Source organism: Leptinotarsa decemlineata, unplaced genomic scaffold, assembly GCF_025532065.1.
Source record: "Leptinotarsa decemlineata unplaced genomic scaffold, Ldec_3_MD MMD2_P_RNA_scaffold_14, whole genome shotgun sequence".
In the NCBI taxonomy this organism is placed as follows: domain Eukaryota; kingdom Metazoa; phylum Arthropoda; class Insecta; order Coleoptera; family Chrysomelidae; genus Leptinotarsa; species Leptinotarsa decemlineata.
The window spans coordinates 10,205,478-10,217,959 of NW_027412528.1; the positions used below are offsets into that span (position 1 = coordinate 10,205,478).

The 12,482-nt window shown below is 33.3% G+C and overlaps 1 long non-coding RNA gene across 1 annotated transcript; it reads right to left on the reverse strand.

Moving 5' to 3' along the window:
* Nucleotides 1–386: 386 nt before the first annotated feature.
* LOC141483668 (uncharacterized) lies at nt 387–8,943 on the reverse strand. Its single transcript, XR_012466217.1, has 3 exons — nt 8,426–8,943; nt 4,604–4,711; nt 387–878 (listed from the first exon to the last, which is right to left on the reverse strand). It is a non-coding gene; the product is annotated as an uncharacterized lncRNA (long non-coding RNA).
* Nucleotides 8,944–12,482: the final 3,539 nt, after the last annotated feature.

Genomic DNA, 12,482 nt, shown 5'->3' on the forward strand with positions numbered 1-12,482 from the left:
TATGAGCTGAATCAGCTCTGTATCACTTCTCTGAAACCGTAATAAGGAAGCTTTCTCAGCAGTATTTCGTGATCCACACAGTCAAAAGCCTTCGAGAAATCGCAAAATACTGTTAAAATTAACGTTCAAGAAAAACTCCAGACTTGTTAGAAGATATCTCCTGAATTTAATTTTAGTGCCCCGGTAGTGTGCTACAGAACCTCTGAGCAGTTAGGAGATTGTATGAAAATAAAAAAAGACATTCGAAGGAAATCAGCCGATTGCAAAAAACAATCGTTTTTGACAGGAGGAGGCCCACCACCTGAAATCAAATGGTATTCAGTGGATGAAATGCTCATGAGAATCATTAATAGAAAAACTATCAATGGATTGGTTTCCCAATTTGATTCGGATAGTATGGGATCAGTCGAGAAAAATCAAAGATCTAATGAAAGCACAATCAGTTACGAGTTCACTCCCAATTCCACCTACTATAATGAAGTGAGTTTTGAAAAACTTTTCATTTTATTATGTACTGAAGATTATTGTGAAAAAAATAATTTCTTTAGATGAAATTCAAGTAGTTCAAAAATTAAATTTGTGATTCTTTTGAAGCCGAGTGTAATTGGATTTTATAGATATTTTTTTTCCAGGACAAATCAAGTTGCTCTGAAGTTGATGTGAAACAGTTAAAAAAACAAAATGTCCTGCACAAGGTCTGGCAAGAGTCATCATTGATGAGTTGAATCCCAAAGAATTTATGGCTTGGTGTTTATTTTCTTCAGTAGATCCTAAATCTTCATCTGAAAACATAGAACTCCCCAGGAAAAATTCAAAAGCACTTTCGAACAGAAGAAGACCTCGGGCAGGAGTGAAAACTCTAACTTCTTCAGACGTGTCTGAAAAATATAATATTTTATTAGACTGAAGGCTTATTTTAATTGAAAAACAAATACAGCAAGCCAATTCAGAAGAAACCTTCTGCAATGAAAAACGAAATCGCGACATGAAAATTCTCAAATTGCAAGAGGAAATCTGCAATTTGCAAAAAGAAGAGAAAACATTGAAAATTGAACTTCTCTTCTCTAGTATGTATTTGAACTTATCAGCTGGGTCATATATCCAATATAAGGGAGTTTTTTGTTTTTGACTAAACTTACTATCAGAGAATATTTTTTATTTTTTTCTTCTTTTTGATATATGTGATTGCTATAGGTGATATTTGACTGAGCTGTTAAAATCATGTTTGTTGTTTATTTTCTAAGAATATTTTTTTATTTTTGTTGCTTTAGTTTTTTTGTAATGAAAAATATTTTATTTAAAACATTTTTAAAAATAAAACATTTGTATTTTATTGATTGAACTGTTTATTTATAATAATAATTGTCTAAAATAATTTTTAATGACATTTTGCCTGAAGTTGAAAATTTTTCGCTCGGTACGCCCTCAGGAGGTATGTGATCAACATTGCCTTGCACAATCAAATAATTCATCTCTTCCTCGTGAATATCTTCTGGTAACTGTGGAACCTCATTATTATTTATGGCAAGGTTATGCAGAACAGCTGTAGCTTTAATTATATTACAGCTACTCCATATCTTGAATCATATGCTAATATAGGAAACCTTCTTTTCCACACTCCTATTTTGCATCTCTACTGTATTCCGGGTGCGGATGTGGGATTCATTATAGAGTTGTTCTGCTCTGTTGGCAGGGTTCAAGCAATTTGTCAGAATATAATTTTCATTTGTATATCCACTATCACCTGAAAAAGTGAAGCAACATAAAGAACTGTAAAATTATACCACTCAGAATGATAGAACTGAAAAGAATATAGTTGTCTAGAATCATTTCAAAACGTTCAATATAAAATTACTCCACTCACCTAATATAACACATTCAGGAAACTCATTATTTTCAAGCCTTGCTCTTATTCGACTGTTGTTGAAAATTGTTTGGTCATGGGCAGATCCAGGCCACCTTGCCACAATATCTCTGATTTTTAAATTATGGTCACATAATATTTGGGTATTGATAAAAAAAAAAGATTTCCTGTTACGATATATTTCACCATCTGGCCCTCCTAATAGAAAACAAATTATTTTATGATAAGTTTCCATTAGTAGCTTATTGCCTGGAGATTGTATCTTGATATGTGTTCTATCTATACAGCCTAACACTTTAGGAAACCGAGCTACATTATAAAATGACATCTTAATTTGGAGTCTCTCTCTTTCCTCTGGCATAGTTATGAACTGCGGTGAAAGTCGAGCAACAGCATTTGCCACCCTCTTCACAATTCTGGAAACTGTAGTTTAGTGAGTACCAACAAAATCCCCATTGGCAATTTGGTGTCCACCACAAGAATATAACCTCAGAATAGTTAGAATGTGGTTTACTGGAGTAACACTATCATTTCTAAAAATACCGAAGTCAATCAAGATATAGGTATTTTAGTTCTAGAGGAAATCTGATGAAAAAGATATCGTAAAGTACGGAAATTATTGTGACACGGTATCAGTACTCACAAGTCGTTATTGAATTCTATTTCGTTCTCAATTAATTAATTCCAATAATTGTAAAACACAAGGCTTCGTCAGCCTAAACCTTCTAAAAAAAGACATATTGTCCATCGAATTGAATTGAAATAATCGCTCCTATCGTAACGCCTTCTAGGAAATCCAAAATTTATATCTAGGATATCTTGGTCATCTTCTATTTCCATTTTGATCAAAACGCGAAAATGTTCAATAACAAAATAATTTTAGGAAAAGAAAGTTTTTGGCTTTTTACTACTCCATATTCCTTCCAAAATAAAGGATGAGGGAATCTTCCAAAGAAAGGAAGGAAGTAATCAATTTGAAATGAATGAAGTGTGTGTATTTTCTATAATGTTATCCAATTTGATACTGAAGAGCCTTAGGGCAAGTGTCTTAAGGCGAAACATCGGTGTATTTCAGTGAGGATGACAGTGCAATTTGTTACCATTCATTTAAAGTTAAAAAAAAATCTGTTTTAAAATCTGTTTTTCCGTTAATCAGCTGCCGCCCCCATACGAACGACAACTCTCAGTAGAACTCATGTGAATGATATATGATTTTTATTCCACAACGAATGTTTGAAATACAAACTGAGTGGAGAAAAGTATCTTCTGTATAATTCAGTGTTCATATAGAAATATTTGTTTCGAAAGAATTTTTTCTTTCGGGTTATTTAATATGAAAGTAGCTGTTTCAGGACTTTCTCTCAGTTTGTGTCTGAAAGTTACTTTTTTGCATGATCTACACATCCATGTATAGAGTTACTTATTTTCAAATTGATCACTTCCTTTCTTTGGAAGATTCCCTCATCCTTTTTTTTGTATCAAGATGGACTAGTAGAAAGCCAAAAACTTTATTTCCCAAAAATTAATCACTCCTAAAAATATAACCCCTTCAATTTAAAAATAATTTTAAAAGTGTATCACAAATTTTTGGTTATAAAATCATAGTTAAACCCCGAAATTCGTAGTATTACTTTAATCTGGATTAAATAGACATAATTTGCATGGTGCATGACAATCACTTGACATAATTACGATTAGAGTTGCAATCCAGATTAAATATGTACGGTGCATTCGGGCGTAAGTATATTTTAGAAATTCTTCTTGTTCTTTTTCCGACTTCTCGAAGGTGTACTTTTTTGCAAATATAGAATTGTGGTGAAAGCTGTAGATATTGGTCGTTTTGGAATGTATAGTACAACTGATATCTCAATAAATATCTTTTTCGATGAGTTATAAACTTAAATTGACTCATTGTTGGAGTGGGTATGGCATACAGGTGGTAATATTCGAAAAAAATGAATACATAATAAGAATGTCGAGAATATAGGTAAATCTATTATTCAAGATGTAATTTTGTATTCCTATTATATTAACAAACGTGAGCGTGTTATCTAGGGTCATTGAAAATGGTAGTTGCTCTTGTTTTAATTCTTTTTGGATTTTCAGTAGTTCCTTATAATGCTTAGATACTTAGATGCATTATACTTAGATGCATTATTTTCAATTTGGAAAATGAGATTAAATTCTCGATATCTTGTAATATTGAATAGTTTATTTCGTACATGTTTATGATTTGAATCGGAATATCCTTGATAAAAGTTGATTTATTATATAAAAAATTAGTCGAATGTATGATTCTAACAATTTTTCATTATGGCTTATCTGTTGAACTATGTCATTGAATTTATTCATCAAATCAATGGTTACTATTTTGCTTTTTGATGCTGTTACACGGTTCACTTTGGTTTTCTTGAAGTTCTCTGATCAAGCTTTCGTATCTCTTGCCATCAGCGAAATCAAGATTTCCAGTGAAAATAATAAATTATTCGATTCTATTTGCAAAACTTCTGATTTGTTTACCTAATCTTTGATTATCTCATATAAGTTCATTTCGTATTTAAGCGATACTTCGCATATTTTCAGTATTGACTTTCGAGTATGACATCAATTGATTTACATGAACAAAGATAAAACTTCAGAAATGTAAAATTATTAAGATCAATTCAGCAAGATTAATAAAATCGAGGAACAAAAATGTTCACGATGGGCAGACACAACACAACTCACTGATTAACTTACTTGAAGCTTGTAGATTTGACTGAATGGCTGAACTAGATGACTGGAATGAAATTCTATTTCCACAGGATTCTGATTGCAACAACTGGCTTGCCGCTTTCCGCACAGGATCTGGAATAGTGATTTCGTTCTGGTTATACCCTCAGAAAGGACTGTAGCAGTATACGCCTTTTTAGACATCAACTTCAGGTGAACAGGAACGCACTACAGTTTGCCTTGCTGAGTAGGAACACTTGTATTTTACTTTTTGGAACTCTGGCTTTTTTTCGAAACCCTTATACCTGATACCAGATTTATGTTGGAGTTATACCGTATAGGGACCCCTAAAGTTATTCAATTTAAAAGAGTAGTAGTTTTCCTCGTAAAGAACTTTATTTCAGTACTAAAATCAGCTGAGTCAGAAATACAGAACTTGGTTGTAGTTGTTACAAGACTGGTGAATGACTGCCAAGCCAAGCAGGGTCTGATTAGTTTTTATGTACGATACCCCACATGTCTCTAAGAGAGATGCAGAACGGTACATAGTTATTGTTCCAATTAATTTGAAAATGCAAGCTAGACAAAACGAGTCAAGTAAAGTGTCGCATTTGTTGAATTATTAATTATAAGGTTTTATTCAACATGCCATATGTTTATGAATTAAAATAAATTATATGTGAAGATTTCTGTACTTGTGTTGTACTCTTCCATAGAGTGGACTGTATAATCTGAGCTGATTTAGTTGAGAATTTTGATTGAATAAAACGAATGCATAACTAAACTACACTGTATTACGCTCGACAATCAAATTGATTCTGTCACGTCGCCCTAGCCATCGTCCATAGATATTCTAATAAGTCTGGTAACTCCTTTGATGTGGGTAAAATATGCCGCTTTTTTTGCGAGCGGTCGTAAATCATGCGGCTATCAGCAGAAATACGTTATACGAGGGTCAGTCAGCAGCGCGAACAATATGTTTACTCGAAAGTGTGTCTACGAGGGTCAGGCGTCAAGTATTGATCATATTCATTATATATTATTTATGTTTTTGTATGATCTTTCATTGAGATAATTATATAATATGAGATTCTAATAACAATAAATTGAGGAATATTTCGTTGTAATAACTGGCATGAATTACCTGATTTCTTAAATTATGGGCAGGTAAAAAGGTGAGATACTTATAAAGGGACTCCACAATAAAGAGAAAATGAAGATGAATATTCTTTATTTACATATTACCTAATTAAATGGTGATTTGTTGTTTTCTTGAGTATACCCTAATAGTATAATTATAATCTATTCAGTACTTTGGCATATATATTTAGACACATTTCAAATATTTAGCTGGGGGTTGGTTGGAGTTAGGTCGAATAACTGAAACTACTATTATTTCGTTGCCGACGTTTCGACTTTTATAAAGTCATCTTCAGGGCACTACAAAGTTACAGTAAATCAGATATAAATACACACAAGGTAAAAAATTATTGAAATTTGCGACAAGAATCACTTCTGCGAATGAGAGGTCAATATTGAGTACATTAGTTTGGTACAATTCAATTGACAGTAAAAATGTAAAAAGAGACATAAACAAAAATTAAAAACTGTAGAAAACGGTTGAATTCACATAAATTTCTGGTTTTCTTGTCTATAAAAATAAAAATTGAAGGACATTTACATAAAAATAAAAATTGTACCAATTTTACTCAATCTTGACCTCTCATTCGCAGAAGTGATTCTAGTCGCAAATTTTATTAATTTTTCACCTGTATGTGTGTATTTATATCTGATTCACTGCAACTTTGTAGTGCCCTGAGGATGACTTTATAAAAGTCGAAACGTCGGCAACGATAATAGTGGTTTCAGTTATTCGACCTAACCCCAATCATCCCCCAGCTAAATAAATCTACTAAGGTCAAAAAATGACATCTAATATTTCAAATATTTACAAATTTTGCAAAATTTTGAGTTTCGGATGTTGTTTATTTAAACATTGAGATCTTATTTGCCTGTTTGCAAATTTGATTGTGTAATAGATTCGAATTCTTGTAAGCAATGAAATTAAATAGTCTTCGGGAAAATTGCTACATGGATGGGTGAATTCCACATTGGAATATTCTTTTAAAAATATGTTTCCTTCACCATCATGTATGCAGTAATCATTAAAATTCGAAACAAAAATATTCTCTAATGGTATTAAATACTTCGAAAAATCATTGGGAGGAACTGTTAAGCCACCAAATATATTTTTACTACCTTTGTAAGCTTTGAGCTCACAAAATGAAGTAGACTTGTCTCTTTCGGATGATGAACAATATTCCAAACAAATATGACAAGAATGTTTAAAGAGACATCTACGTAAAAAATATCCACCAACATAGACCAGTGCATTTCCCTCCTCTAATATCAAATTCTTATAAACGGTTGATTCTATTTTTATAATTGGAGAAATATTTTCGTAATTTTTTTCCTGAAAACTCAATATTTTTCAATGACTCTGATGTTATATTAAGCAAAATATCGCTACTGTCTTCCATACAATTGCTGCCTTCTGTCTCGTGAAAATATCCTATAGCAAAAAGTTTTTTAAATGCTCTGGTAAACTGAATGGCAGTTGGATTACTAGCGTTTCCACAAGCATTTCTGATTTGACCAAAGTAATTCTTGAGACAATCCTGATTGAGATTACGTGTCAATAAAAATTTATAATTTTTAATTTTCATTATTTTCCATAAATTCAAAACGGAGAAGATAGTAAGCCTCCAATCAAAAATAAATTTCAGAGAATTCGTAACATTCTTTTCTCTTTTGTCTAAAACTTTCAAGTTTGAAAAAAGCGTGTCCATTTTCTTTAAAAATTCGAATTGCCCTGTAGTTTCCATAAAAGCGTGTCATGTTTCCAAATTGCTTGAATGGAATACATCAAACAACTTATTCATGTCTTCAACGAAGTTAGCAGTTACTTTGGCTTCTTCCGGTATTTTTCCAAAGTCTATATAAGTGTGCATAGCAACGGCCACAGAGTGACTGAATACTTGAGAAGCCAATTTAACTTTCATTTTTTTGAAATTATTCGGATTAAGATGTTCGTCACTCAGCCTTGGCGCCAATCTATATTGATTTGCCTTATCAAAGGTGTACATCATTTCTAAGTAAGATTTTGACGTGACACCATCAACAAGACAAAAGTTATAGGGGAAAAAGTTATTCCTTGTTGACTTCAGTAAATGTGGAACATCGAATGTGACTGAGGTTTAACTGTTGTAAAACCTTATTTTGTCGTACACGACAAAATAAGGTTTTACAACAGTTAGTTTCGAACAATTTTTAACTAATTTATAAAAATTTGGGCCTTGATCGGAAGTGACTGCAAGAACATTCAGTCCAATGCCCCTAAGTTTGCGGATAGTCTCGACAATTATTTCTTTCAAATCCTCAGCATTTACAGAATTTTTTGTAAAGAAATATGAAATAGGTTGTTTCCAATCATGAGAAATCCCTCTTACCATAGTCACTAATGTCGAGGTAGCTATGTTGGTAGATCTTTTGTTTTGTAAATCTTCAAAGCCTACGACGACGTCTCTTGACACATAAAATAAATTTGATTTGATTGACATTTCGTCAATGCATAAAATACAATCCTTAGCTTTACCTGACATCAAAGGTACTCTTAATTCCAAAATTTTAAAAATGAATTCATTGAATCCTGGGGTAATTTTCCAATGTTCAGTCAGCTTTCTCAGAGTAGAGGTAAATGGCAATCTCATAACTTCAGATAATTTCTTGTATGCTTTTGGTCCTAATAAAAATAAGCTCAAAGCAAAATGCTTCACTTCTTTAGAGTACCTGGCTCCTTTGGGATTTTTGTCGAATAATGTCAGTTGATTTTTCATCAACATAGTGGTCTCCTGTGGGTACTGCTCGTCCAAAAATTGTTCAACATCTTCTCGTGTTACCGTTTTGCTCCTTTTCGAAGATTTGAGTTCGCTTTGCAGCTCCTTAATTCTTCTCCTTAGTCCTTGCTTTCTGGGACTGCTATCAGATAAATTGGAAGAAGTTTGACACGATACATCTATAAAGAAATTAGCACATATTAGAAGTGATTCGAGGAATAAATAGAAAGAATTTTAAGTTAGATTCAAGTACCAATTAGTGTATTTTTACTGAGGAATTAGGTCTTTTTGTGGAGATAATGAAGTTTGAGGAACAATTTTTTGGTTTTCTTCTTCTCCAAATCAAAAAAATAGATGGACTCTTTCTTCCTTTTTGTTAATGATTCAAACGTCTTTGAATGATATACACGAACCCATCAACAAAGAGTGTTTGTAATTTTTTTTTATTTTACTTCTTTCATGGAAGTTGTTATTTCTATTTTTTTGATTTGGAGAAGAAGAAAGCCAAAAAATTGTATTTTTACCTTTCACGAATTCTTGAGATAACCCACTTTGGACTGATTTATTGGATTGTAGTACATAATTAGTTTCTTTGTTGGGAATTAATTCTAAAAAACATTTGTAATATGAATGAGTGATTATGTTCATCATCATAGAGCTTTGGCATTTACCTTGTTCAACTTCATGACATGTATCTGTTTGTGTACATGCATCTGATTTTGAAGGAGCTAATACGTTGGAGGGACCTGGATTGTCATTGTTTTGATCATTACCTGAAAATAACTCATTTAAAAAAATATTCCATGCTTGTGAAAAGGAAAATTTCTTACCGTCCAATTTTGTTGGAAACTTCGAGGGCACAGCACTGGTAAGTAAATGTTTTCCAGAGGAAGTGAAGGATTCATCGTCAAAATGTTTTCTACAAACTCGTATTCTAATGTAGGCTTGCTCAGGTGTTAAGTTAGCATATTTGTGGTCTCCAACAAAACCAAATGCTTTTTTCCACTGCTGACACCTGCGAAATATAGTTTGAACATTAGTTATAAATAGTATCTAAATCACATTATTACCGAAACATTTTTGACCTATAACTGACATTATGTATTTGATGAATTTATTACCTTGTGGCATCTTTGGGGAATCGAAAAAATGAAATATTTTCACGTAAACTATCACAAGAATACACACTGCAATAGGTACGGTGAGAAGTCATCACAACAATAAAAAATGTTCAAATTACTACAAGAATGTTTATTTCACGCAATAAGTATAACTGGCCGGAACGATGCGAACTGTTCAATCGGAGACACTCTGTTAAACTGGCTCTCCCGTCAGACGGGCACTGACGACCGACCGGCCAGGCAAGGGACGCGCGAGGACGGAGGGTGATGATTTGGGTCGCTGCTGAGATTGAGCGGACTTATTAGAATATCTATGGACGATGCCCTAGCATCATTTCGAACCAACACACTGTCGTTGGTATCAAGAATTCGTTGTGTATACACGCATTTTTGGTGAGCTGTTGTTAATGAACTGATTTTAAGTGATAGTTGTAATATAAAGTGAAGAGTTTGGTATCAAAATGAACCTAAAGTTATACTTGTTATAACTCACTTGAGAAAAATAACTTTTTAAAAATTAATATTTATTGAACAGGGGAAACAGATCTGTATCCCCAGAGTTGAGTAGTAACAGTATGACAACTAGAATACAACTAACTCTATTACGCCACGCAGGACGTTTTTTATATGAAAAAATATCATGAAGTAAGCGTCTGGGTGAACAAAGAACAGTAAACGGCGCCTGGGATCTTTCTGGAACTGCGTAGGTGCCGGATGTTGATTCAGCTATGCTCTTGAGATGGTCACTTTGGAGATGAATGGTAGAGGTCAGCCATGGGCATATAACAACTCCCCTTTACCAAAAAAGTTGGTTCCTTATGAAGCAACTTTTGGGCTGTAAAGTATAAAAAATATATTAGTAATCGTCTAATGTGATTTCCTCGTCCTCGGGAATCTCATCTTGAAGGCTAGGTCTTCTCCTTGGGAACATACTTGTAAAACGCTTAAAAGGCCTGAAGGGTCTTGGAGGCGGTGGTGGGTTGTTGACATCTGCAATTGCTAGGCTGCTGCGACGTCTTCTTCTGCATTTACAAAAGGTGTACAGAATTATTAGCACAATAATTAGCGTAATGGTGAAGTATGTAAACCAAGAAATATGTTTGGTTACATATGGTTGATTTATTAAATCATCCAAGGTTTTAGAATATGAATCAAGTTTGTGTTTGGCAATTTCCAAATCATCGACATTCAAATCGTTCAATTTCAATGGCTTCAGTTTTGGAATACTTGATTTGTCCGGTAGGTTATTGCAACATTCGTATGGTATTAAGACTGGATGTGATCCATACGAGATATTTGAATATTTCGAAAATCTGGAATCAGCTTGAATTTTTGTTACTCCAATAAAGGCACTGCATTCCGTTTCAAGGGTTATGAGAGAGTTTTTATTTATTAATTCCGTTTTCACTTTCTTTTCGGGACAGTTTATAGTCACTTGTAAAGGTTCCGAGAGTATCACTAGCCATAGGTTCGTTTCAATTTTGTGCACCTTATAATTCTGACTGAAAAATAAGGAGCTCTGACAGTTGGTTGGAACGTTTTTCGTGTACTTGAAAATTTGGGCTTCACAAATTGAGTTTTGGTCAATCGGATATGCGAACATATTGTAACACAGTTTAGTTTGGAATGTCAATGTCTTACACGCACTCACATCCGTGATTGGTATGAACATTAAAGAGTCATCGTCTTTCGCGATATATTGTTGTGAAATTTGCAAAATATGATGTAGCCCTGTTCTATCATCAAATATTGGAATGGGGTACACATGATATAGGGTATAAATTGGAGGTTCCGTCAATGGGATTTTGAGTACAAATATTAGGTTGTGCTCAGTTTGAAAAGCTTCTAGTTCGATTATTTCGAGATATTGAGCTATTTTGTCCAATTTTGGTTGGAGAGGAAGGTTATTTCTTCTTAAATTTTGAGAAATTTCTAGTAGTGCATTTATTAAGTGATCAGGTGTTATGATTGACGAGTGAATAATATTCAATCTTGCAAATGTGATTGAATCCAAGGCGTCATCAACGTTTTCTTGAATAAATGAAAAGCTTTCCATAAGTTTTTCACAAATTTCTATAAATTTCAATTTTGCTTCCACTTGTGCTATTCTGTCGTTCAGTTCTGTTATTGACTTTTCTATGACTCGAATGTCTTCATTAAATGTTTTTTCATCAATTTGCAGTTTTCTTATTGTTGTATTGAAATTTTGAATTACAGAAGTAGTAACGGATATTTGATTTTTTAATAAATTCTCTAATTGATGTTCATCGTTATTTAGCCTGTTTATTGAGTTTGTATAAAATTCGCCATCTGAAGCGTCAAGATTTCCAGTAATTGATTTAAAAATAGATCCAATGCCATTTATGAGTCCACGTTTATTTCGTCTAGGGTGTTTTGCATCCATTGCAATTTCACGAAACTTATCTCTCAACGCTTGAGCTAGTTGTAAGATAAGCCCGGTGTGCGTTTTGACTTCAGAGCGAAATGTGCTCATGCTCTGACCGTAAATCGAGGTCATGCTGATTAATGAATCTAGAATCTTAACGTTGTTATCAAAGGCTTCTTTGATTTGGGAAATGTTTTTACTGACGAGTAGCGTCCATTTGTCGTTCGTAAGAATAATATTACCTTTTTCGTGATAATATACGCCTACGGTATTGTTGATTGTTTCGATTTTGTATGGACTGGTTACAGGGAACGCTACTGTTCCGAGCAGTAGGAGTGACCTGAAAATAAATTTAATTTTCAGTATACGGTTTCATCCTATCAAAGTTCACTTTTGTTCTTTGATTTGTTTGCACATTTAGAAGTATTGCTGAGTTTTGAAAGAGTTGTTCAATTATGAATGGGCCGTTGAATTTATTTTGCAATTTGTCTTTTATTTGCGAT